General features: G+C 35.2%; 1 protein-coding gene and 1 long non-coding RNA gene across 6 annotated transcripts in view; one reads left to right on the top strand and one right to left on the bottom strand.

Annotated features, from left to right (window-relative positions):
• LOC128550674 (uncharacterized) overlaps positions 1 to 5,648 on the bottom strand; it is a 39,446-nt gene extending 33,798 nt beyond the window's left edge. The window contains exon 1 of the long non-coding RNA XR_008368372.1: positions 5,514 to 5,648. This is a non-coding gene — a long non-coding RNA (uncharacterized LOC128550674). The remainder of the gene's footprint in view (positions 1 to 5,513) is intronic.
• The window catches only part of LOC123537885 (transmembrane protein 41A-A-like), a 210,189-nt gene that overhangs the window by 126,966 nt on the left and 60,518 nt on the right, over positions 1 to 22,705 (top strand). The gene's annotated exons all lie outside the window — the stretch shown is intronic.

Below are 22,705 nucleotides of genomic sequence, written 5' to 3'. Positions count from 1 at the left end.
TCCCCCCCTATCCCCCCCCCCCCCCCCCCCCCCACCCACCCAAAAAAGAAAAAAAAAAATCATTCCTTATTTTAGATTTTTTTTAAACAAACTTCATATACATGTTTTTACCACTATGAGGTTATGGGGCCCATCAAGTTTCAGACAGATTGCCCAAGTAACACCAGAGTTATGGCCCTTAGAAGTTTCTAGTGTTAACTATATAGGGTACTATAGATCTATAGATATGCCAATTTCTGCATCATAACTTTTGACATTTTTGACCTAGAACTATGAAACTTTAACAGAATTTAGAGCACTATAATGTGGTTGTGCACAGACAATTTTGTAAGGATTTCTTTTTGTAACTTCAGAGTTATTGCCCTTTAATTGTCTAAAAATCCAGATATTTGTACATTACAAACTTACCATTTGGCAGAATTTCATTAAATTTCTTTCATTCTTTTCTGTGAACATTTATTATAAACATGTGAAGTTGCGCACCCACACCTGGTCACCCACTTGCCTTGGTCACACCCCCTCCCGCTCCAAACCCGCCTCCCCCCCCCCCCCCCAAAAAAAAAAAATTATTTTTTTTCATTTCTTATTTTAGATTTTTTTCAAACCATCCAAGTTGTACCATTCCCCCACCTCACTTCCCCATCCAGTCATGCCCACCACTGATCATGCATCCTCTGCTCCCCCCCCCCCCACTCCAACTTCACCCTTTTACCTTTTTTTTTTTCATTTTTAATTTTCAATCAATATTTATAATCAACATGTGAAATTTTGTTTCCTCTCCTCTGCACCCCCACCCCCTAAAAAAATAAATATACATATATCTATATATAGATATATATATTTTCATTCCTTTTTTTTTTTTTAAATGTTCAAACCGTCAACATGTTAAGTTGTGACTGCACAAACCTTGCCCTCAGCCATGTTCAAGATATCTTACCTGTGTTCTCTTAAGGACATCTGATCTTTTAAGTTCAAATGTAAAACAGCAACACCTGGTGCCAAACTACTCAAAGACAATATTTCATTCCAGTTAAACTTCAAGCTCACATTTCAATTAACTGCATTTAATTTTAAAAGCTAAGCTTATTACAGTAAGCATATCCCATTCAAAATAAATTCTTAAGTCAGGATCAAAGTATCAGACATTTATTATGTACTCTTTAATTAAACATTTGTTTTCTGTTAAATTGATTTTGACTAATGAAATTATTTGCTTCTTATTAAGATCCTTAACTTTTTGCCGGATATATCTTTTTGCCATTCCTCACCACAAACCCTTTCGGCGGGGGATACCAATTCATCGAATTTGCTTGTTCATTTTGGTCTGCCCCCTATTTTTAGAGTTATGGCCCCTGAAATAGGCAAAAATGCCCATTTTCACCTTGTGACACGCCTAGCTCAAAAAGTATTTCATATAAATTGATTAAACCTTGTATGAGTCTTTATCATGATACAAACTTGTGCACCTCCTATTTTTTGTCTGGCTCCGCCCCCTATTTTCAGAGAAATGGCCCCTGAAATAGTCAAAAATGCACATTTTCACCTTGTGACGTGCCTAGCTTAAAAAGTATTCCATATAAATTGATTAAACCTTGTACGAGTCTTTGTCATGATATGAACCTGTGCACCTCCAATTTTTTGTCTGGCTCTGCCCCCTATTTACTGAATTCTTTTCATAAAATGTTTGCTTAGGCTAAACCCCATTTGAATTATTGCCCCTTATTTGTGACAAATGTACCAATGGGGGGCACACCCTGTGTCCTACAGACACATTCTAGTTTTATCATATACATGAATAAAAGCTGCTGATACTGCTGCTGATGATGAATGGGAATAATGATGACTGAATGATAACTTTGACAATGAATACTAATGATGACTCATAATCATAAAAATGAGTAACAATGATTAGGATGTTGATTTATATTTATAATGATGGCTGATGATAATAATGGTGAGGATGTTTATAATGGATAAGACAAATTATGACTGATGATTGGATAGACGGTGATGATGATTGAATGAATGATAATGATGACTGATGACTGACAATAAGCACAATGTAATGAATATTACTGTATGATGATGATAATGGGTGAAAGCTGGATAAATGATGATCATGACTTATACAATAATCATGATGATGACTGGTGATGAAAATTATGATATGTGATGAATGATTATCATGAATAAAAGCTGTTAAATAATGATGGTGATGAATTAAAGAAATAGATAAATGATGATGATAAAGCATAATGTCACTGACGATGAGTTTACTGAGACGCTCAATAAAATTAACCACAGCTTGAACTTTCATAGTGAAAACCCCAAAAGTACTGAATACAACATTTATTTTAGTGAAATGTAGCAGAAAATATATTAATAGATGAAAGTTCTTGATGTAGATTTTTATTAAATTTCTTACAGCTGTAAATTGTTTTCATTCATATGAATTTATTTGAGACATGATTATTGTGCCAAATGATGAAATATATTAAATCGTTTCAAGCTAATTTATAAGTGTGCTATTTTGTCTTTTTTATTGATAAAAATTAAATTTAAGAAGGAGGATGCAATTATTCATAAATTTTGATTCCGTATGCCTGTTAAAGGTTGTATTCTAGGTTATGGGGATACATGGCTTCAGATACAATATCTCATCTTTCATGTTGACATGAATACAATTTGATCTCCTGCATAACTCTTTAAGTGGCTCTCTCAGAGAGATAACACAGCGTCCAGTGGTATGAATCAGAACAAGGCTACAGCTTAATTGGATCAGTCCTAGAAATTTACAGCAAATTAATTATATTAAATTCTTAAAAATAGTCGCATATTTAAGAAGGATTTTAAAAATTATTAACCAATCACAAGTGGTTGACGTCATATTCGAAACGTATTTCGAGGTATATCGAGGTAAGTGGAATTTTTCAAGCGAAGTAACATTACATGCAAATCTCTTTGTTTTACTCCACGTGGATTCTGAACAATGAAAATGTCGATCATGTTCCATCAAATGGATTTACATGAATTCTCTATGAAGGGAACATTTTAAAACATCGGCAAAAATAATCCGAATGGGCTTGTCACACAGATAGTTATAAGTTCAGTATATCGATCTGTAACAACACGGCTCTGGCAACACAATTATTTGGCGACTGCAGGAACAAATAAAAATTAGGAGACTGCAAGATCAACCTGACTACAAACAAGCAGCTTTTTTTATCCAAAAGAGGGGGGACCAACAGCAGGTTTCTCCAACAACGGCAAAGCTACCATCACAAGACATATCAAGGTCAACAAAGCCAATGCCAACAGCAGCAGAAACCTGCATAGAGACAGTAAGCACAAATTTGCTTCTCTTTTTTTTTTAATGTTGAACTTTTTAAAAAACCTAAGCAAAAATTTGTTCCAAAGCCATTACAATTCAGTAAGGAAGAGTCAAAGAAAATCGGTGATAAATAGATCACATGCTTAAGAAAGGAATAATAACACCTGTGCCAGATTCAGAACCAGCCACTGATGAATGTATATCAAACATATTTACAAGACCTAAAAATGATGGGCGTATAGGGAGATTTTTAACCTTAAACATTTCAATGAAGATTTCATGGAAAAATTTCAATTTAAGATGGAAACACTTCAATCCGCCATTGATTCCATGAGAAGGACTGTTGTTTTGCCATGGTTGATCTTGCCGAGACATTCTATTCAGTGCCACTCCTTCAAGAGGATAGGAAATACTTTAGGTTCTTTCATAACGTCCGTCCACAATTTCTTGTCTGCACGATAGAGGTTTCATTTATGATTTTATTTTAAGCAAACTTGCACACAACTTGTATCACCATAAGATCTCAGTTCCTTTCTTGAACTGGCCAGATCCCATTATGGGTTCCAGAGTTATGGCCCCTGAAAGGGCCAAAATTAGCTATTTTGACCTTGTCTGCACAGTAGCAGCTTTATTATTTGACTTTTACCAAACTGGCACACAACTTGTATCACCATAAGATCTCGGTTCCTTTCTTGAACTGGCCAGATCCCATTATGGGTTCCAGAGTTATGGCCCCTGAAAGGGCAAAAAATTAGCTATTTTGACCTTGTCTGCACAATAGCAGCTTCATTTATGATTCGATTTTAACCAAACTTGCACACAACTTGTATCACTACAAGATCTTGGTTCCTTTCTTGAACTGGCCAGATTTCTTCATGGGTTCCAGAGTTATGGCCCCTTAAAGGTCAAAAATTGGCTATTTTGGCTTTTGCAGCCATATAGAGACTTCATTTATGGTTTTATTTGATACAAACTTCCAAAATAACTTCAACAACAATAATTCTTGGATTCCATGACAAATCAGATCCAAGTGTAGATCCAGAGTTATGTTATATCTGTTTACCTCCCCTGATTGTAATCAAAATGGATTTATATCAGTAAGTACTTATAGTACTTATTTGAAATTTCATTATTGTCATTAGTTGGACTGAGCCAATCAGGGTAGATAACTATGGACTGATTTTATGTCAAATTATCTCCCTTTATTTCAAATTAAAATGGGTATATCTCCGTAACTAATGAAGATACTGATCTGAAATTTCATTTATGTCAACAGATTTATTTGGCAGATCCTTCTTTCTTCACTTAAATTAATTTTTTTTTTAATTACTTCCCTTTTACGTTACTATAAATAGCTTATTTTTAGTAACTTTTTTATTATTGGCCGTAGGGAAAAACTGAGACCACTTTTCTGTGGTACAACATGGATGGTACCTCCAATTTGTAGGTGTATTTTGACATATCTGTACCTTGTAAGAATTTTTTTTTTCTTTTTGGTTAAATTTCTTCCCTTTGTTGTAACTGTCCTTTGGCATACATGTGATAAGTTTAGAATCCCAAAACTGGAGGTTTGCCATTTTTCAGCTGGAGTTGGGGTCTCAAAACTGGAGGTTTTTTATTGACATAAATTAAAAAAATTAAGCGTGCGGACACAAAACTTAGAGACAAAATCCAACATTTCAGGCCATACAATAACGTATATAAGTCTACACCAGAAGAAACAATCCTCATAACTCTTGATTTGAATTTTGACAGAGTTATGCCACTATTTAACTTACATTTTTTGGTTAAAGTTTTATATTATGTCCAATATCTCTGTTACATTCAAAGCTATTGACTATTATGCCCCTTTTACTGGCAAAGCTTTAATTCAGAGTCAATCACTGGGAAAAGTCGAGCATGCTGTCTTACAAAAGCTCACTCTTGTTCTAACTTTAAACTTTCTTAACAGATTAAATTTGTAGAAACAAAGTCTCAATTTAGGTCTGAAATGGTGGTGAACACACATTAACATTCTATTCTACTCGAATGAAAAAAATGAAGCTCTTAATTGGTCTGAACACAACTCATAAAATTATGTAAATTCCTTACCCCATCCATTTTCGTATAAAAATACTGATCATAAATGGTTTTGACATGAAAAATAGAAAACAGAAATGCATCAACATGTATTTACCCTTACCAAAATAATGTATATTGATGCAATGAGTGTGTGTTTTCATCCAATTTTCAATGAAATAAGTCCGATTTGGTAGCAAATTAATTTGGTAAACATTGGAAGAAAATGGCGTATCTGCATAAGTGGAAATAATACTCGTGTTCTAAAAATAGTAATGGGTTGGTTTTTCCAACAATTATTCATGTGATTTTATTACCGAACAAACTTTTCTTTGAAAAATCAAAAATTCATTTCAGCTGGGAATTATTTCTTATGACTGGGAGTTTTTTGCTTCAAACTGGTAAAAAATGGAGCCTCATGGGCATTGAGAATAGGCCGATATTCGGCCCTGTGAGACAGACAATAATTCACCTGTGAAAAACAACTCTTTCCTCTAGCTACATGTGTGTCAAAAGATGTATAATACACAACAGTCGGTGACACTTTGATTTACTGTGTAAACATGTTTGGCACTCCTCGGTAATTATTAACCCAGTCATACTTTTTTTTTTTTTTTTTTTTTTTTGAAAAGCGGGAGAATTATGGTTTTGGTCGGGAGACGGGAGGCAAGGTGAAAAAATCGGGATTTTGACCCTCCCGCACATGTATGCCTTTGGACTTAGATATTTTTTCTGAGGACCTTCTTGTCCTCAAGTGCAATGATAACAGGTGAGCGATATAGGGCAATCATGGCCCTCTTGTTTAAATGAACTTATTGTACCCCCCCGACAACAAAGTTGTAAGGGGGAGTATACTGGTTTCAGGTTGTCTGTCTGTCCGTCTGTCTGTCTGGCCGTTTGTCCGTCTGTCCGTAGACGCAACCTTGTGCGCACAATCTCTCCTTATCCCCTTGACACAATTTAATGAAACTTCACACAAGTGATCAGTACCAACAGTAGTTGTGCATGGGGCATGTTAGGTTCTTTTAGAAAAAAAATTTGCAGAGTTATGGGACTTTGTTTTTTTGTAACTATACTATATACATAGACACAATCTTGTGCGCACCATCTCTCCTCATCCCCTTGACACAATTTAATGAAACTTCACACAAGTGATCAGTAACAACAGTAGTTGTGCATGGGGCATCTTAGGTTCTTTTAGAAAAAAAAATTGCAGAGTTATGGGACTTTGTTTTTTTGTTACTATACTATATACATAGACACATCTTGTGCACACCATCTCTCCTCATCCCCTTGACACAATTTAATGAAACTTCACAAAAGTGATCAGTACCAACAGTAGTTGTGCATGGGGCAAGTTAGGTTCTTTTAGAAAAAAAATTGCAGAGTTATGGGACTTTGTTCTTTTGTTACTATACTATATACATAGACACAATCTTGTGGGCACCATCTCTCCTCATCCCCTTGACACAATTTAATGAAACTTCACACAAGTGATCATTAACAACAGTAGTTGTGCATGGGGCATGTTAGGTTCTATCAGAAAAAAAATTTGCAGAGTTATGGGACTTTGTTTTTTTGTTACTATACTATATACATAGACACAATCTTGTGCGCACCATCTCTCCTCATCCCCTTGACACAATTTAATGAAACTTCACACAAGTGATGAGTACCAACAGTAGTTGTGCATGGGGCATGTTAGGTTCTTTCAGCGACAAAAATTGCAGAATTTATGGGACTTTGTTTCTTGTTAACATACTATGTACATACAGTCTGCATATGCAATCTTGTGCGTGCCTAATCTACCAAACCCTTGCACACAATTTAATGAAACTTCACACAAGTGATCAGTACCAACCCTAGTTGTGCATGGTGCATGTTACATTCTTTTAGATAAATATTCTGCATAGTTATGGGACTCTGTTGTTTGTTACTATACTGTATACATACAGTCTATATACATACAGTCCACAAGAAATTGATTGGTCTGTTCTTTTCCCCCTGGCCTGAGTACTTGACCTGTTAGTTAGGGGGAAGAAATTGACTGGACAGTTCTTTCCCCCCAAGCCAGTACTTGAAATGTTAGGTGGGGGAAGAGTTGACCAGTCAGGTCTTTCCCCCTAGCCAGTACTTGACCTGTCAGGTGTGGGAAGCTAGGGGGAAAGAACTGACTGCTCAATTTCTCCCCCCACCTGACAGGTCAAGTACTGGGTAGGGGGGAAAGAACTGACTGGCTAGGGGGGGAAGAACTGACTGGTCAATTTCTTCCCCCACCTAACATAGCAAGTACTGGCTAGGGGGGAAAGAACTGACTGGTCAGTTTCTTCCCCCACCTAACAGAGCAAGTACTGGCTAGGGGGAAAGAGCTGACTGGTCAATTTCTTCTCCCCACCCAACAGGTCAAGTACTGGCTAGGGGGGAAAGAACTGACCGGTCAATTTCTTCCCCACCTAACAGAGCAAGTACTGGCTAGGGAGGAAAGAACATCCTGGTCAATTTCTTCCCCATCCTAACAGAGCAAGTACTGGCTAGGGGGGAAAGAACTGACTGCTCAATTTCTCCCCCAACCAAACAAGACATTGATTTCTATTTACATTGATACCTATTTCATCTGATATTGAAATTGAAAATGAATAGACACTTGTATCCCTAATAAGAATACCAAAAGAAACCAGTACTTGAAGAGAAAACATGACTAGGAAATCTGACTAACTAGTCAGTTTCTTCCCCTATCAGAAAAACTAATTCCAAGGGGGGGAAAAACTGACTGGGGGGGGGGGGGGGGAAGAAACTGACTACCGTTAGTCAGTTTTTTCCCCGGGGAAAGAACTGACTGGGGGAAAAACTGGGCTGTTACACCAGTGTTTGCGACCCTTAGGTCTTGGGGACACATCAGTACAGCATAATACATCGATGATTCATGCTTGCAGGGGTTAACATATGGGAAATGCCTTAACAATGTTAGAGATACTGTCAAATTATTAGATGATCTAGGTCTCACAGTCTGTACTGACTCCGTGTCAAACAATTGTACTATTTTTAGGGTTAGTTCTTTACTCAATAACCATGACTGTTCGGCTTACCAGATGAAAGATGTAAAGAGATAATAGAATTAAACACTAAACGAACAACAGTAAGGAACTTCTCACAGCTAATTGGAAAATTAGTTGCAGCAGAACAGGGGGTTGAATATACAACATTATATATAAAACCATTAAAGAAAATAAAAGTGTGTCAGTTACAGAAACTTAGGGGCAATTTTGACAGTTTTATGAATATCCCAATATCAATAAAACCTGTCTTGAATTGGTGGATTATCAACCTGAAAAGCAGTTTCAAAAAGGTATCGCATGGATCTCCATCTGTATGTATATGTTCAGATTCTTCATTGAAAGGGTGGGTGGGGGGATACAATGAAACACACAAAATAAAAACGGAGAGAATAGTCAATATGTGAGCAAAAATTACACATTAACATTCTAGAGCTAAAAGCCTGTCAGTTAGCCCTACAGTCCCTATGTAAAGAAATTAGACACTCGCATATTATAAAAGTCTTTATGGACAATACAACCAGCTGTGCGTATATCACTAAATTTGGGAGACGAAAGAAAGAACTAAATGAGTTGTCTCAAGAAATATGGTTTTGGTGCATTGAGAGAGGTATACATTTATCTGTGGCACATGTTGCAGGGAAACTTAACACTATGGCTGATAAGATGTCTAGAAAAATGAACGATGATTTAGAATGGTCACTATCAGACCTAGTATTTGAGAAATTGAGCTCGAGACACCAGGGATTAGAAATTGATCTATTTGCATCAAGACTTAATTATAAGTTAAAACGGTATGTTTCAAGAGACCAGAATCTGAAGCAATGGCTATTGATGCTTTCTCAATACAATGGACACATCAATTTTATTATATGTTTCCTCCTTTCAGTATAATAGCACGGATTCTGCAGTACATTGATGACGTCTCTGTGAAAGTTGGTGACTCTGTGATAAAATCCACAGAATGTGTTAGGAATCTTGGTGCAGTATTTGACAACAGTATGGATATGGAACAACAAGTCAACTCTGTGTGCCGGGCTGGTTAGAAAAACTAAGCAGAATAGGTCACATCAGACGGTATCTTACCAGTGATGCCACAAAGACTCTTATCAGCAGCCTGGTTACCTCACAGTTAGATTACTCTAATGCCTTGTTTAGTGGTATTCCAAACAGCACACTTAACAAGTTGCAACATGTCCAGAACACGGCAGCTCCCGTCATCACTAAGACGCCCGTCGCAATCATATAACACCGGTTCTGAAGGAGCTCCATTGGTTGCCAGTGAAATACAGGGTGCAGTACAAGGTTCTGTCCCACACCTTTAAGGCTTTACACAATCAGTCCCCTGCCTATATTAGGGAAATGATAGAAGTGCATAAACCGGTCAGAAACCTAAGATCACAAGACATGCTGTCACTGGTTATGACAAAAACTAAAACCATGATGTATGGCAATTGCAGCTTTTCGTGCACTGCTCCAAAGCTTTGGAACTCCCTTCCCGTCAAGATCAGGGAAGCTGACACGCTAGCTGCTTTCAAAAGCCTGCTAAAAACCCACTTCTTTGTACAATATTTTGTTAACTGACCAATACATTGATGTTTTTATGCCCACAGCGTCTTCTGATGCGGGAGGCATATAGTGATTGTCCTGTCCGTTCGTTCGTTTGTCCATCCGTACGAGGTTAACCAAATGCGACCGTTTCGTCTAGCATCAATACCCCTTACTAGAATGACTTGATACTAATGCAGATGTAACCTGAGACCATTCCTCATCTTTAGACATCACCTGACCCCAGTTTGACCATGACCTTGACCTCATTTTGGACTTAGGTTGCTTTATATGGGCCATTCCTTGGTTAACCAAATGGGACCATTTCATCTAGCATCAATACTGCTTACAAGAATGAATTGATACTAATACAGATGTAACCTGTGACCATTCCTCATCTTCAAACATCACCTGACCTCAGTTTGACCTTGACGGTGACCTCATTTTGGACTTAGGTTGCTGGGCCATCTCTTGGTTAACCAAATGGGACCGTAAACTGTGCATGCTTTTTCTGCTTCTGTCTGCACAAAGGTGCGAAACATTGCATTTAGTTGATCTATCTGATGTTGTTATTTCAAATGAATGACTATTGGCTTGTCCAAATCACTTGTTAAAACAATCTAAACCAGGTTCACGTTTAGATGCAATTTGTTTAGAAGAATTCAGGAACAGTGAAAATTTGTGCATTGTGTCAGTATTCAAGAAATGCATTGAACGCACAAAAAATATCAGAATAGATAAAAAGTTATTGGTTAGTACAATTAAACCGCACAAGGCAGTATCAAAAAGTACTTTGCACGTTAGGTTAAGCTTGTACTTCTTAAATCTGGGATAGACAAAAATTTTAAGCCTCAGATCACAAGGGCTGTGGCAACATCCCTGTCTAACCTAAAAAGAGCTCCTCTGTAGACTATTATAAAAACTGCAGGCTGGGCAAATGCAAACAATTGTTTGCAAAATTTTACAATAAACCCATTGTGCCAAAAGCTAAAACTTTGCAAAGAGCTGTACTGGAAGGAAATTAATATTGGTTTAGTATCATATCAGAAATTAACTTTGCGCATAAATATGTATCAAACCATTCAGTTGTCCTTATAAAAAAAAAATTCTTACCAACTCGCCCATGAAGATTCTGCTCTAAAATCTCTGTAAGATCAACAAAGAGTTATGCAGGATATGAAATTGAATGATTAAATGAGACTAACTGTCTTGCCTGCCCAGAAGGGAAGGTGAAGGTTGATCATAATTTCATTAACTTTTAAGGACTCACACACCCACCCTCTACCACCCATGTGAGAATCTTCATCTGTGATTGGCCGTTGGCTGCTAGGAACTGAAACAGCCTTGATTTTATCTCTAAAGACTGATTCATACCGCTGAACGCTGAGTTATCTCGCTGTGTGAGCCCTTAAAGAGTTTGCTGTCAATGAAATTAGGATCAACCTTCACCTTCCCTTCTGCGAAGGTAAGTCTCGCTTAATCATTCAATTTCTTTATATACTAGGGGCGGTTACGCATGCATAATTTTTCTGACCAATCGTGATGATAAAAGGAACTGTTTTCAACACGCAGTATTAATCTTGAAGAATGTATTGTTGTTCTTATAAATTTGTTTTTAATTTACACTGTTTCAATAGGTTAACATCTTGATGTGAGACAGAAACATTTTCTATCTTCCATAAGAGGATATACATGTAAAATAATATTACTGAAAATAATCCACATAAAGAGATTGGCAACTGCTGTCATTTTTACACTGTGAAAATAGTACCAGAAACATGTACTTCTTTCGGACTGAAGAATGTTTTGCCTAAATCTATAAATAATCCATTGATCAGGCTATTTTTGTTTTTAGGATATTCTTAATGTTTCAGAAATTTTTTCTGAAGGCACATACTAGTAGTTTCCAGTCGGAAGACGGACCAATCAAAATTATAAGCAAAGAAATCACTGGGTAAAAAATACACCCGACAAAAACTCTCTTTCGTCACTATCTCACATTGTGACCTTGGCAGAACGTCACTGAAAGTTGCTTTCAGAACGTCGTCTAATGGTTAGCAAGCTACTTGTTGACCATGAAATGCTACTAGAATTTTATTATCTTATTTCAGTTTCTTCCTTGTACATACATGAAGCATGCAATTTAAATACAATTCAATTCAAATCGAATAGTTTATCTACGACTCTTCATACGTAGAGTATGACTAAAACAATATATATTGAAAATAAAATACTTATGCCTTTCTATACAGAATTCGATAGTGTACGGAAAATGGTGGAAAGTATATTTAAAAGACATTTTCGTTCTTTGATGTATTTAAAAGGATGTACTGCTTATGTGGCGTGCATTACCCCCGATGGTCCTAAATTCTTCACGCAATATTTAACACCTCCTGTAAAATACACCTAATAGTATATGTACATGTACTGGGATTAGTCAGTCGAAAATTGATTGATCTCTTAATTTTTTTTTTCCATTGCACATGGCCAATGATCACTGTACAACCATACTTGAATGAAGAATTCAGTATATTTTTTCATTATACGCGAGTTCATGAAAATGAATGTTCAGCGTAGTGAATATATCGCGGGAAAGTAAATAAAAATATTATATAACAACTCCTGTGCAATATAGTATTTAAGATGAAGTTTTTTTAGCTCACCTGTGATCGCCCTGTGTCCATTGTCCGTCGTCGTCCATAGTCAACAATTTGACTGTTAATACTTGTTATGTTAACATCTATACCGTGATTCCGTTTCAGTTTCACCAGTATAATAAAATGAATCACAATGTTACATCAAAGGTTGACCAAACATTAGACCTTATAAGACAGTCAATAACAATCATATATTAAGTTTAAAGGCACTGACCTCCAGATCATTTGACAACAACAAAAAAATACATTTTTTTAGATACATGGAAATTAATGCTATATTTCTTAACTCCTTGGGGCCAAAATGCGACTAAAGGCGCTATATTTTCTACCCCTGTAGCGTCGATATTCGACTATAGGCGCGTTATCAGGACTCCCCAGGACGGCGATTGACGAGTATAGTCGCAGCACCGAGATCATGCTGATTGCGTCACATACTTGTTAATTTTTGATAATCCTGATAAAAGCAAAATTATTTTGCATACTGGCTATTATTTCTTAGATGTTATAATTATTAATTATGCTAATAATTAGTTTCCTTGTTAAAATAAATATTTGTAAATATGCAGTAAAGGAAATAAAAAGACGAACTCTGCTGTGTTTCGTTCATACTGTATTTCAAAATAATGTATTAAAATAATTAGCCGAGATTTTTCTTACATTGAAGAAAATGTTTATTATCATGCTGATTTTGATCAAATGATGATTCTGACGATGAAATTTCATTATCAAAGAAATGAATGCTCGAAAAATATTAGTTTTAGAAAGCTGAAATATTTGTACACTTACACTTAAATTAAAATGGATAAAAGAACACAACAAAACATGTTTCATACACAACAATGTGTGTAAATAAACGCTTTTTGTAAATTTAATAATTCTTCAAAGATGGTTGTAAATATTACAACTTAACTGTCTCAGTGTGTGTCACACAACGTTTATGTACATGTTTAGAAATTAATTATACATCAAAACAAACCATCGATACTCACTCAAAAATGGGTGTAAATTTTGAGCAATGTTAATGTAAATACTCTGTGTGAATAATGTATTTATATGTATTGGAATTTAATGTGTTTACATTTGAAAAAAAAGTAATAAAATCGGAAATATTCAAATATTTATTAAAACGCAATAGGTGTGTAAAAATGGTGAATGTTTGTTAAAACTTTAAAGATTTTATAAGTATAGCTTGATTTACACCCATGTTAATAATATTTCCATGCATGATTTCAACTGACTGCATGCGAATGTGATTATGATAAGATCAGAGAATGTTCTTCGACGTCAGGTGGTAATTCTTATCTCGCCGCAGCATGTATATTATGATATCGGCCTCAGGGAGTTAAGACTGCTTTGAAACTGAACTACTGACAGACTATATGTTAAAAAAACACATGAGAATTAGTTGTTTTTACTATATTTTTTTATGATGCAAATCGAAAAGCATTTGTTATGCTTTACTCGAGGTAAACTGCCTGGATCATAAGTATCTATAATTAATTATATTGAACACTTAATCCTCCATTGCGCTATAAACTTTTATATTGCTGCGGCGGTCCGAATACAATTCCCAATGCAGACCTCTTCTTATCTTGATTTGGCATTTTTATACCCCCACAAACATGTTTGGAGTGGGCTATATAGGAGTCAGTTTTGTCCCGTCGGGTCACGTCCCGTCCCGAAATCTATATCTCAGTTATTACTAAATGGATTTGATTCAAACTTAAAATAGATGTTCCACCTTATCACCCACATCATGTGACACAAGTTGCATAACTCTGACCTCAATTTTTCATGAATTATGCCCCCTTTTACTTAGAATTTAAGGTTAATTTTGATGCATTTTCACTATACATAATGGATTTAAGCTCTCAAGAAAAAGTGAAATTAAAATTTATTAACATGAACTATAGTGGATATATTTATATGGCTGTGTTGCTTGGAATTTTCTCCATCTCACTGTGGAAATATTTTTGTGATTCTTAAGTTAGTATATTCATAAACTGGTGAAAATAATTCAAAACTATTCTGAAAATTGGAAATTGTTTAAGATATGGAATTCTCACATTAACAATACCAGCATACCAGAGACCTACTTGTAATCACATGGCCAGGTGGTATTAACAGCTTTATCTGGACTTAATGTGATAACAATAGCAAGCAATTATAGATAATCAGGAACAATGGCCTCAAATAACACAACTTTAGATATGGAGGAATTTGAAGGATTTTCATACAATGAAATTTCTAGCAGCTATGTAACTGACAATCTGTTTGATCTTTATGTAAGCCAGACTAGTGACAACATTTCTATTACTTTCTATAAGAAGTCAACATATGCTAAAATGCTGCAAATTTTGCAATCAATGTATTCCCTAAAACCTACAAAGGACAATACTGGATTATCAACAACAATATCCCTTGAAGAAAAGAAAGTTGTAATAACAATATACAACACAATGACAATGTTAATCCAAGGATCAGGGTGTCGATTATGGCTAGACAAAATGCTTGACAAAATCAAAGTTGAACTTAACCAGATCTCTGAATGCAACAAAACTACAAATACTAACAACAATAGCCCTGAGATCAGGACACCATCAGTCCAATTAAAAAAAAGCAATTGTGTAAACTTACAGAGTGGAGGATACCTTATTACCCCCAAGCATAAAGAAGGAAAGAAATCAAAGCGCTGGTTTAGTTTCAAGTCACTTTCAAGGCGACTCACGTCAACACCCTCTGGTTATTCCCAACCTGAAAACAGAAGCTTCTACTTACAAGAGCAACAGAATTCTGAGAAAAATATACTAAACCGTTCAGATGAACTTCAGTTAAATTCACCACTAATTGAAAGTGAAAGTCCAAGTTCATCACTGTCCCTGCTAGAGAACGAGAAGACATGCAATAGTGAGAACACTTCGTTAAAACAAGTCTATTCTGTAAATGGAACTGCAATTGAAACCGAGAATATAAACTACAAAGAAGCACCTTTTCAGACAGTAGTCAGCACCTGCACCCAGACAGAAAACAAAAACTTGAATTTAAACACTGATACGCCCAAACAAACAGAAATTGACCCTCAGTCTGACATAAAAGAATGTGTTCAGGCAATGAAAAAACTCAGACTAGAAAATGAAAAACTCACAGAAGCAAATAAATCACTAATACAGAAAAATGTGAAGCAAGCTCAACAGCTACAAGAGTCTGAAAGTAAAGCAAAACAAGCAAAAACGTCAGCAGATGAAGCAATACAAAATTTAAAAAGTGAATTGGCCAAATGCAATGGTAAAATACTTGTTCTAGAAGAAGAAAACACAAAACTTAAAAACCGTCAAAAAGTAACAAACAGTGAGAAGTCAAAACTTGAGACGGAATTAAAAAATAGAAAATGTAAGCAACAAACATCTTAAAGAAGAAATGAAAGAAATAATGACTGACTGGAAAGAAGAACTGACAAATGAACTAAGAGCTGTAAAAATTCAACTGCAACAGCTACAAACCATGAGTAGTGTTTACCCAGAATCACACAGGTACATGTGTACAGATCCCAACAGAGGGGAATACAAGCTCAGTCCATAGCACAGAAAATCCAAGTCCAATAACTGTATCTACATCGAATGAAGGTAAAAACAAACCAAAAGTGTTCATACTTGGGGATTCAGTTACAAAAGTTTTGAACCGAAAACTCTTAGCTGGTGAAAAATTAGAAGTGAACATCAAAACGCATCCCGGAGCCAAAGTGAAAGACATTGAGAAAAACTTTACTGAGCTGTGCAACAAAGATTCAAACATTAAGGACTATGATGCTTTCCTGATACATGCAGGTATCAATAATGTCTCAGAAGCAGATCAACCGGAAACAATAGCTGCTCAATACCAGGATTTAACCATGTGCCTGCTACAGTCTAACCCTGCATCAAAAATTGTTATATCATCTATTCTCCCAAAGAAAATGGACAAACTCTCTCTTAGTGTCATCATGGAAACAAACAAGCTGATTAAAAGTTTTTGTAATGACAAAGGGTTTGAATTCTTGTCAAATGATGAAAGCTTTATGCCAAATGGGAATGTGAATCAGACTCTGTACTACAATGAAGTACATCTAAACAATAAAGGTGGGGCCGTCTTTGGTAAGAACATTAAGACGGCTCTCTACAAAATGTTTAGACAAACAGCAACCCAACAGGAAACAAGTGAAAATTTTCATTTTGCCCAAGATCGCCGAAGACCCCATCGGGTATACCAAAGTCACAAGCACAGAGGTTACCCTCCACACGTACACCCTCCCTTCATGATGATACCTCCATGGGCACAACCCCAGTGGCGGCAGAGGTTCAAAGCACATCCAGTTCCACGATTCTAAGCTGTGCCGAAAACTCATTTCCGGTGTCCATGTCTGACGCTTCTGATTCAAGAATTTCTGATTCCGAGTGGTTTGACAAAAAGGGATTAAAATTTATGCACCTAAATGTGCACTATCTTAGTCCAAAATTTGATGAAATAAAACTGCTTATACATGAAAAAGATCAAATTGATATCATTGGATTTTGTGAAACTTTCCTAAATGACTCCTTCAGTGACAGTGAATTCCAATTAAACAACTATCATATGTTTCGAAAAGATAGAAAGACAAATGGAGGTGGTGTAATTGTTTATATTAAAGATAAATTTCCTTGTGTACGTAGATTTGATTTTGAAGTAGAGGATCTTGAAATAATATGGCTTGAAGTAAGGCATTCCCAACAAAAGCCTTTCATTTTTGGATATATATACAGACCACCTTCATCATCAAAACAATGGATAGATCAATTTGAATTGACTCTAGAGAAAATTGTTTGTGAAGGCAGAGAAATTATTCTGTTAGGTGACCTAAACATAAATTTGTTAAGTAATAATTCTACTGTGAATAACTGGCTTTCTCTGACATCTTCATTTAATTTTGATCAGCTAGTCAGTGAACCTACAAGGATCACACCTACTACTGCAACCCTGATTGACCATTTATATACAAATGTACCATCCAATATTAAGAAAGTAACTGTTCCAAATATGTCAATCAGCGATCATTTTCCAGTTTGTGTAACACGTAAAATTTCATCTGAAACAAGTGGTCCAGTTCATAACATAATTACATACAGAGATGTGCGTGAATTTGTTGAAGAAAATTTTCTTGATGACCTAAAAACCCAACCTTGGTCAATTTTAGACATTTTTGATGACCCAAATGATGCTTTACACTGTTTTATAACCACATTTTCTGCTGTTTTAAATGCCCATGCGCCACTCAAAACAAAAAGGGTAAAATATAACAATCAGCCTGGCTGGTTTAATCAAGAAATTCAAAGTGCCATGAAAACAAGAGACTCCTTTAAGAAATCCGGTGATTCAACTCAATACAAATCTTGGAGAAATAAGGTTAAACAAATTATAAAATATGCAAAGAAGTCATACTATAGACATGTTATAAACAACAATGAAAGAAATCCAAAAAAGTTGTGGAATCATTTGAAAGAGTTATCTGGTAAATCAATGAAACATCAAACAAACTACATAAATGATGATAATGGCAATCCTATTACGGATCCTAAAGAGGCAGCTGATGTTTTTAATAACTTTTTTGTTGAAATATATAAGAAAACTCAACACTCTGAAACTCAACACTCTGAATGTCAAAATGACAAGTATAACTTGGAATTCTTAGAAAACCATGTAAAATCAAACAATGTTCATGAATTTAAAATCCCACTGATAACAGAAGAATTTGTAGCAAATCATCTAAAAACTCTTAACCTTAGAAAAGCAACAGGGCTAGATGGAGTAAGTGCTCGATTTCTAAAGTCATCGTACAAAATAATTGCAGCACCATTGAAGACTATAATAAATCTTAGCATTAATACTGGTATTTTCCCAGATCAATTTAAACTAGCTAAACTAACTCCAATATTCAAAAAAGGGTCTAAATCAGAAAAAGAAAACTATCGCCCAATATCAGTTTTGCCTGTATTATCAAAGGTCATTGAACGTCATGTCAGTGACAGTTTGAAAGCTTACCTTGAAAGCAATAAGTTTTTATATGAATATCAATCAGGATTTAGAAGTCACCATTCCTGTGAAACAGCCCTTACATCTATAGCTGATAAATGGATAAATGCAATTAACAATGGACAGCTAGTTGGTACAATATTCTTAGACTTGTCTAAAGCATTCGACCTAGTCAACCATTCGGTACTGCTGCAAAAACTAAAAATATATAACTTTAGTCAAGAATCACTAGATTGGTTTAAATCATATTTAAGTAATAGATTTCAAAAAGTATGTATTTCTGGAAAAATATCTGAATCAAAGCCAATAATGTCTGGTGTCCCTCAAGGCTCTGTGCTTGGCCCTCTGCTTTTTATTTTATATATTAATGATCTGCCCCAACATCTGAAAGACTGTTTCACTGATATTTTTGCAGATGATACAACCTTAACTGTTGTTGGAAACACCAAACAAGAAATCAGTTCTGAATTACAGTCTGTACTCTCTAAAATTGAGGACTGGTGCAAGCATAATTATATGACAGCTAATGTACAAAAAACCAAAGCAATGTTTATCTCATCAAGAGGAACTAATAAAGATACTTTGAACCCATCGCCCCTTACATTCAACAATGAAACTGTCGAATATACAGAATCAGAAAAACTGTTAGGTGTACATGTCAGTAATAACTTAAGCTGGAAAGATCATATTGATAACACACTAAAGAAATGCAATTCCTTACTTTATCTTTTACAACGAATAAAATGCTACCTAGATATTCCCCAGAGAAAACTTTTCTTTAATGCTTATATTTTACCCCACTTGGATTATTGCTGCACAATTGGGGTAATTGCAACAGTGATTCAATGGAAAAAATTACAAAATTTCAAAAAAGAGCAGCTCGAATCATCCTTGATAAATGTTTTGATTTTCCATCTGAAGATTTGTTTAAAGAGCTGAACTGGATGAAATTCAATGAACGACTGCATTATAAGAAAGCAATTTTAGTCTTTAAATCAATTAACAATCTTAGTCCATCCTATCTTCAAAGTAAATTTAAATTTGTACATAATCCTTACATTAATTTAAGATCAGAATCAAATAAATGTCTTGAAGTACCTAAACCAAACTTAGAACTGTACAGAAAATCCCTTGAATACTCGGGACCAAAAATCTGGAACACATTACCTCTTGAAGTAAAAAATTCTAACAGTCTTGAGCAGTTCAAAAGATCCTATTTAACAAACTGGAAAATGAACAACATAACATATGCTTAGAATGTTGTAATCATGCTATTGTCAAATTTGTATTTGAAATCTATTTGTAAATATTGTACATAATTTTGAGGCCCACTTGGAAGATTGGGCATGCCTAATAGTGTTGCCTCAATAAATAAAGTCATTATTATTATTATTATTATTATTATTTGATTCAAACTTAAAATAGATGTTCCACCTTATCACCCACATCATGTGACACAAGATGCATAACTCGGACACAAATTTTTCATGAATTATGCCCCCTTTTACTTAGAATTTAAGGTTAATTTTGATGCATTTTCACTATATCATTCTGATGGCTTAGAGCCAAAGGGAAGTTACCTTTTTGAGTCGGCACGCTTTCAAGCGTTTGACGAGTCCTTGCTATCGCCCGATTTCTCATTCTTAAATGGCCTCACAACACAGCGAAGTGATGTAGTTCCATTAGATTGTCTCTAATTTCAAAGAGTTCATTGATGTCAATCCTACTTGCTATGACCAATATACGATGTAATCTGTCATATTTATGACTTGTAATTGTGCAATACTCGAATAAAGCCACATATTTTCTTCTGTGGTAACTCATTAAGCATAAACATGCATAACAATTCTGCGGGATTTGGTAATACATTTGCGCATATGATTATGGTGAGGAATTTTATGCCCTTTTGTCACAAAATAGCAAATATGATGTTCACAAATTCAAATAAAAACTGCATATAAACTTATTAGCCAAATTATCCATTTGTTACCCTGTCCGTTTCAAAAAATAATCTTTAAAATCATTGCACAAATAACAAATTTATTGCGCTGTGCATTTTATGAATTGTGCAGGCTTACCAAGCTTGCGTAACATCCAGCGAAAGACAAAATATAGTTCCAGAACATACTGCTAGTATTTTATTGAGTGGGTACCTCTGAAAGCATTGGAATGTCTCTTATCTAAGAGTTTACTACATTGGTGTAATTAAATTATGACAGCTTCATTTTAAATGACCCGAATAAGATATGTGCAGTATGTTAATTCTTCCGCGAGACTTCGCGGATGAATCCTAACTACATTCTGGACACTTGTCGGCGAACACTCGTGACCTGTTTATAACAACGCTTCTACGACTTTGCGTGGGTTGAATTTTGCAGTCAGTAAACGGATAAATTATCAGAAGAAGAAGCTCTTACTGGTTTGTTTAGTTACTACTGATATTAAAAATGATTTTATTTCTTATTTTTCGAGAAATAAAGAAATCGGCGAAACATTAAATTGTATTTTCTTGTAGTTTTTGAAATCGAAAGTAGATCGTCTATGTTTGGCTGCTTTGACGAAACGAAACAATTTTTTTATGAAAAGATTTAAATAAGAGGTAATTTAACCGTAAACTTCAATGTCAGATACTGTAATTGCTGCTAAATGTCTTCGTATCATCACAATTTGTAAAACATTTTGTTGAAACTGGAGAAAAGTGTAATCGTATCCAGATATAATATTTTGGGTAAATATCGAGCTGTGTTATGAAATTTTAACATTCAAGTAACATAGTTTACATGATAGATATTATTGTAACAGAAATGATTCTAGAATTTATTTTTATAACACCTACATATAATTAATATCAGACTCATATTCTAGTCCTGAGGCATGATTTAATTGAAAGTAAAAAGATGAAGTGACAGTCATACTTTGGATATTGTAACACTAGAAAGAATCTAGGTAATATTTAGAAATTGAAACATAAGATTTTCAGTTAAAATCGCACCAAAGGCTGTATCAAGGGTCTACATATTCAAAAATTTCTTGTGGTAATACCCCAAACCCTACTTGCAGGAGGGGGTATCCTCCCACACCCTTCCCCCATATTGCCACTTTACAGTTTGATACATTTGCCCTTTTACCACCTGCCGCAGTGCCCATTTCAAAATCTGACTGCAGTTTAAAGCTGAAAGAAACACCCCTCCCCACACCCACCCTGCTACCGACCACGTAAAAATGGCTCAAACATTTTTCTGCCCAGTCTGGGCCTGTCTTTCTACATGAATCAAAATGGATAATTGAAAGTGCATGGACTTCGGGATAGACATGATTTTTAAGGGGTTAACAAGTCTGAAATAGAATAAATGATAGTTTTAACTAAAAAAGGACTGCATTTATTAATATTGGTTACACTATATATTGACACTCAGCAACATTTACATACATGTATCTCTAAACGCAAATATAAGTATACTTTAAATTGACATCACTTATAATATGATTGAACAATACCTAACATATGACAAGGCTATCGCCAGGCCCTTTATAATATCTGTAAAATATCAGTTTTTTCGTCCATCCGTTACAAATTGTATGTGGCAATCCGCGCTGTAAAATTTTAATATATAAATTGTCATATTCAAATTTTATCATGTGCGAATATATACCAGCCGATAATTGCCTCTTTTGGCAATGCCGGAGGCAAATGTTTACTGGAAAAATATATATAGTCATGGGCAGTATCTTAGTGTCAGCTGTCAAGTTTGTAGTTTGTACTTTCAACATTTTTATTTCTGCGAACCACTCTTCAATTTTAGAGAAATATATTAGGTTTAAATACTTGTATAATGTCAATCAAAGTTTTACTAGGCATCGACCGAATGTTCATTTCATTTATTGTAACAAAATCTCTCTTTATTTGGGGAAAAAAACTAAAAACAAGCTGAAACTGGTAGACTATACTGTCAGTACATCAATCATTAGCCGACTCAGGCCCTTAAGGCCTTTGATTTTAACTTTCATACTGAGTA

Source organism: Mercenaria mercenaria, chromosome 18 (genome assembly GCF_021730395.1).
Source record: "Mercenaria mercenaria strain notata chromosome 18, MADL_Memer_1, whole genome shotgun sequence".
In the NCBI taxonomy this organism is placed as follows: Eukaryota; Metazoa; Mollusca; class Bivalvia; order Venerida; family Veneridae; genus Mercenaria; species Mercenaria mercenaria.
Note: the sequence above shows the minus strand (reverse complement) of the source record. Positions and strands in the feature narration are given on the sequence as shown.